The following is a 6494-nucleotide window of genomic DNA, read 5'->3' on the forward strand; positions in this document are numbered from 1 at the left end:
TTATAGGTTAATTAGGGAGAGCTGGGGGGGGGTCCCCTAAGGTCAATTGCATTTTTGACCGTCAGAGGTCTTTTGAAATGAAATTGTGGCAGGATTCCCGTGTTCAAGTGGTCTGGTGGTCAAGACACTGGATTAGTATCTCACGGCAGAGTGAGAGGTCGCAGGTTCGAATCGGTGCTGCGGCAACTTTTCAAAAGTTTTCTTTTTTTTTCTTTCGCTTATTTTGCATTACATTATTTTTTTATTGTGTTTTTCTGTATTTTAGGGTGTCCTACATGAAGGAACTAATTTTTTTAAATTGGGAAAATTTCAAATAATTAGTGAAAACTGGAAAAATCCAGGAAAATTGGTTTTTTTTCCATTGTTTGTAATTATTTTTACAATATATTTGAAAGTTTGTCATGTGTAACGTGTTCTATGAGTAAAATCGTACATCTTCCTTTGCAAAACAACACATAATGGAATCATAATAAAAAAATAAAATAAAAAGTGGGAAGCGGTTCGAATTTCGATGGCGTCTAACTCCTTTTCATATTAAGTTATAATTTTCAAACTCGGACCCTTAGTAGGGGTCCATGGTCCAAACATTACTGTACGAGGAAATCTTTATAGGTTAATTAGGGGGAGCAGGGGGGTCCCCAAAGGTCTATTGCATGGCTGGCCGTCAGAGGGCTATTGAAGTGAAATTGTGGCATTCTTCCCGTGTTCATGTGGTCTGGTGGTCAAGACACTAGATTAGTATCTCACGGCAGGGTGAGAGGTCGCAGGTTCACATCACTGCTGCGGCAACTTTTCAAAAATTTTCTTCTTTTTTTTTCTTTCGCTTATTTTGCATTATATTATTTTTTATTGTGTTTTTCTGTATTTTAGGGGGTTCTACATGAAGGAAATAATTTTTTTAAATTGGGAAAATTTCAAATAATGGGAGATAACTGGAAAAATCCAGGAAAATTGGTTTTTTTCCCCATTGTTTTTATTAATTTTTACAATATATTTGACAGTTTGTCATGTGTAAGGTGTTCTATGAGTAAAATCGTGCATCTTTCTGTGTTAAACAACACATAATGGAATAATAATAAAAAAAAAAAAAATAAGTGGGATGCGGTTCGAATTTCGATGGCGTCTAACTCCTTTCAATATTAAGATATAATTTTCAAACATGGACCCTAAGTAGGGGTCCATGGTCCAAACAATACTGTACGAGGAAATATTTAAAGGTGAATTAGGGGGAGAAGGGGGGGGGTCCCCAAAGGTCAATTGCATGGCTGACCGTCAGAGGGCTTTTGAAGTGAAATTGTGGCAGGCTTCCCGTGTTCAAGTGGTCCGGTGGTCAAGGCACTGGATTAGTAACTCACGGTTGGGGTGAGTGGTCGCAGGTTCAAATCCCCGCTGTGGCAGCTTTTTAGAAAAATTTCTTTTTTTTTTTCTTTCGCTCATTTTGCATTATATTATTTTTTTATTGTGTTTTTCTGTATTTTAGGGGGTCCTACACGTAAGAAATATTTTTTTAAATAGGGAAAGATTCAAATAATTTGTGAAAACTGCAAAAATCCAATAAAATTGGGCTTTTCCCATTTATTCAAATTATTTTTACAATATATTTGAAAATTTCTCTTGCGTAAGGTGTTCTATGAGCAAAATCGTGCATCTTTCTTTGTTAAACAACACATAATGGAATGATAATAAAAAAATAAAATAAAAATGTGTGGTTGGGTTCGAATTTCGAAGCCGTCTAACTCACGTAACTAACGTAATGTTAAGTTATAATTTTGAAACTCGGACCCTAAGTTGGGGTCCATGATCCAAACAATACTGAAGGAGGAAATTCTTATAGGTGAATTAGGTGGAGCAGGGGGGGGGGGTCCCCAAAGGTCAATTGCATGGCTGAACATGAGAGGGCTTTTGAAGCCAAATTGTGGCAAGTTTCACATGTTTGGGTGGTGTGGTGGTCATGACACCGGACAAGTAACACACGGCCGGGTTGAGAGGTCACAGATTCAAATCCCTGCTGCGGCAACTTTTCCAAAAATTTTCTTTTTTTATCTTTCGCCTTTTTTATATTATATTTTATTTATTGTGTTTTTCTGTATTTTAGGGGGTTCTACATGTAGGAAATAATTTTTTTAAAATGGGAAAATTTCAAATAATGGGTAAAAACTGGAAAAATCCTGGAAAATTGAGTTTTTCCCATTGTTTTAAATTATTTTTACTATTTGAAAGTTTGTCATGCGTAAGGTGTTCTATGAGTAAAATCGTGCATCTTTTTTTGTTAAACGAAAGGAATTTTTTATGGACCAATTAGCGGGCCCACAATGGGCCAAAATAAATTTTGTTGACTAACCGGGAGGAGGTGATTGAAGCTAAATATTCGCGGGGCTGGTATGAGAAGCGTGACGCAGTTATTAGCGCTGTGAACAAGGTTGATATGTAGTCCCGAAAGTCCTTGGTTCGAAACCCTGCTAGGGTCGACTTTAAATTTTTTTATTTATTTTATATTATGTTTTTTAATATACTTTTCAGCTATTTAACGTGAATCAAGTGTTCTGTATATTGAAATAACTATTTTTCCTTTATGAAATAGCTTTTAATAGCTAATAAACTGATAAATTTTGGATTAATTTTATTTATTTATTTTATGGTATTTTTTAAACTTCTTTTTCAATATTTTTAAGTGAATAAGTGTTCTATATATGAAAAGAATTATTTTTCTTTGTTAAAGAGCGAATAATGGCTGAAAAAGGGACAAAAGTCGTATCAGGAGGCACGCACACATCACACTCTGTTACTCCCTATAATATTAACCAATAAATTTCAAACTCGGCCCGATATTAGAGTTTAATGTAACAAACTATTGAACCAAAGGAAATTTTTATAGACCAATTAGTGGGCCAACAATGAGCCAAAATATGTTTTGTTGACTAACCAGAGAAGGTACTTTAAGCTAAATATTCGCGATGCTGGCGTGTGAAGCGTGGCTCAGTCGGTAGCGCTGTTGGCAAGTTAGATTTGTAGTCCTGGAGGCCCGGGTGCGAAACCCTGCGAGGGTCGACTTTCAAATTTTTTTAATATGTTTTTCAAAATTTTAACGTGAATAAAGTGTTCTATATATGAAAATAACTTTTTTTTCTTTAGGAAATAGCGAATAATAGCTAATAAACGGATATTTCGGATAATTTTTATTTACTTATTTATGTTAGTTTATATTATTTTCTTGAATTCTTTTTCAATATTTTAAAGTGAATAAAGTTAGCTAATAAATAGCTAAATTTACTACGTTTTAATTTATGACATAAAGATAGAATTTTGGCAGACAATTACCGATGCAACTTCCGAAGGTCAAATATATTTCGTTATAAAACTCCAATTAATGAATCTGATTTTAGTAAAAATCTCAGAACCGTACTTCATATTTAGGAAAATGTATCCACCGAGTTGTTTATGAATTACGTTTCTTTGCATTTTACCTCATTAACGCTTAAAGTGTGCAACGCCCCAAATGATATACTTTCGTAGTTTCCTGCATTGTTTAAGGAAAAAAATCATGATTTCGTCGGATATATTTTCTGAAGGTGTCTCGAGTCAGTTGACTGAATCGATTTTGAAAGACACCAATTTGAGTTTCGTCTTGCAAGACTACTACTCCATGGTGGACCTAGAGATCGTTGAATGGACTTGTACTGCACGATAACTACCAGGACACGAACTACGCATACGAGGCTACGGAGGAGCAGAAGCGAAATGCCCAGATGAGCAGCCTGGATGAGTTCTGGAAAATGCACAAGAAATCCTTGGAAGATCCGGATGCCTTCTGGAGCGAGGCCTCGGAATCTTTATATTGGAAAATTCCGGTTCCGAACCAAAATGTCTGCAGGTACAATGTCGATGACAATAAGGGAATGATTTTTATCGAATGGATGAAGGGAGCGATGACCAATATCTGCTACAATGCACTGCGCAGTGGACCAGCATCCAAGGTTTCGTGGCCAAAATTAGTATTTCGAAAAAATTTGTTTCAAAATTTGGGGGTTCTTATGTGCAGGTAAATTGAATTCATAGTTGAAATACACTAAAATTACCCAGAAAAAATAAATGGCGGCTAAAATATGGCGAGCAAAAATAAAAATAATAATATAGTTCGTTTAAATAATTAAATATAGCAATGAAAATATAAAAATTTTCGTAATTTTATATTAAAAATGAAAAGCAAATTATATTTCCGAAGTAATATTACAAAATAACGCGAAAATATGAGAAAAAAAACATAATTTTTGCCTTTTGGTATATTTAGTCCACCTTTGTAATACGGGCAAAATGGTTTAGGTTTTTTCGAAAGAAGAAACATTAAAGAAGACAACAACAAAAAGTTTAGCTAATTACCTCGTGGAACTTTTTGGAACTAAGTATCGAAAGTCATTCAAACATTGTAAAATGTCAAATGATGAGATATAAACTATAAGTTTGTCAAGAGTATTAACTAATCCAACAAATTGAAAAATTGTACTATAATTTCAGACTAATTACTCGGATAAAAATGCAACAGTAAGGTGAAATTTCTATATATATTTTTGAAATAAAAATGTAAAAGTTACATTTAAAAGAAAAATGTTTTTAACATATTTTTCATTACATTATACTCTTGTTGGTCCAAAAAGTAAATTATAATGTTTGGAATATAATGAATACTTAATTTGGGTTATATTAAAACTGCCTACACATATTTTAGTTGAAAATTTAATTTTTGACTATTGGCCAAAGATCATGGTCTTCTGACCCACAGTGCACTGGACAGAAATGATGAGAATGGATATGGAGAACAAATTGCCGATTTCTGGTATTGTAAATTTTTTTTTTTATCGTACTACTGACTTTTATTATTCTTTTACCGTCGCAACGATCGGAAGAAAGAAAATTTCATTCTGTTTTGGCAATTTGGAAAGACAAGGGATTGTTTTAGTTACCATTGATTATTTTCATCCTAGGGATTTTTTTCTTTTCTTACTGCTAGTAACATGATTAAGGCAGTTTTATCTTTCCTATATTACTATAACAAAGGAAATTTTATTCTCTTATCACTACTACTGCAGTAATAGAAATTTTGTCTTCTTACCGCTACTACTGTAATAAAGGTATTTTATTCTCTTACCCTTATCTAAGTTAAAAGCAATTTTATCTTTCGGATATTACTATAACAAAGGAAAATATATCCTTTTTCCCATAATACTGCAATAAAGGAAATTTAGTTTCTTACCACTACTACTGCTATAAGAGAAATTTGTTCTCCATTAGGTTAAAGGAAATTATATTCCCTTATCACTGATTACTTAATTTTTACTCCCTTACTACTCTAATAAGAAAATTTTATTCTCTTATCATTGATTACCTTTATTATCTAACCATTATTACAATGTGGTAGGGCAATTTTTATTCTTATACTGATTATTTTTATTCTTTCAATACTGATTGCTTTTATTCTCCTTACTTTTATTCTCCTTACTTTCTTTCCTACTATGATAAGTGAAATTTTATTCTTTTAACTCTACTGCTTGGATAAGGGATATTTTATTCTCTTATTGCGTATAAGTTTTAAAATTGCAAATTATAAAGAACTCAGAAAGAATAAAAGATTATAAAGAGAAATTTAGAATCATTAATATTGGTTAAGAACAACACAGTATTTATATTATTCATATTGAGGTCGGAGTCCTTTATCTCTCCCAATTTTTAGATGTTATCACAAAAAAAAAATATGTTAAAATATTTAAAAATAATAAAATATTTTAAAAATAGTCTTTAATAGACTAAAACGTTCACTATTATCTTTATTAACTTTAATTATAAAGTTGGGGGTTCTGCTGAAAGAAGGTTAATTATTTAGGGTTCTGTAGTCGAAAAATATTGGGAACCGCTGATCTAAAGCAAACAAAGATTTACTATTACCTTCCAGCTATCAACTTATAAGTTTGCTTTGCACGTTTGAAAAGAATAGTCTACAATTAATTAAAACCTAGTCTTTCATGTTTACCAGACGAACAATGTCAATGTGGGTTAACACCTCAAAAATAAAATTCCCAGAGGCTTACACTTAAAATAGACTTCAGCTATGTTAATGCTTGACATCAGTAATGCGTGTCATAGAGTTTGGCGCAATGGAATAATTTACAAACTGATTGAGTTAAAATTCCCACCAGGAATAACTAAGTTTATATATTTATTAAATTTTTAAAAAAGAAAAAAAAAGTTTCATTTCTGCTATAGATCTTATTGGTATAGACTAAAAGTTAAGCGTTTTGTAACTGTAACAGAAATTGAAAGTTTTTTTAAAAATAAATTTGCAAAACTTGTATTAAAAAAAAGTGAGATAAAGAAGCTAGCATCAAGATAAAACGATCGGTAATTTATGGAATATATTAACACTTTAAATTCAGTCATTGAATAAGAAGCAAAAAAAAAAAATTCTATATTTTTTCAGTAGATGATTCATAAAGAAAAACATA

The sequence above is a fragment of the Parasteatoda tepidariorum genome, chromosome 1 (assembly GCF_982258835.1).
Source record: "Parasteatoda tepidariorum strain Cologne lab strain chromosome 1, Ptep-v5.0, whole genome shotgun sequence".
NCBI lineage: Eukaryota > Metazoa > Arthropoda > Arachnida > Araneae > Theridiidae > Parasteatoda > Parasteatoda tepidariorum.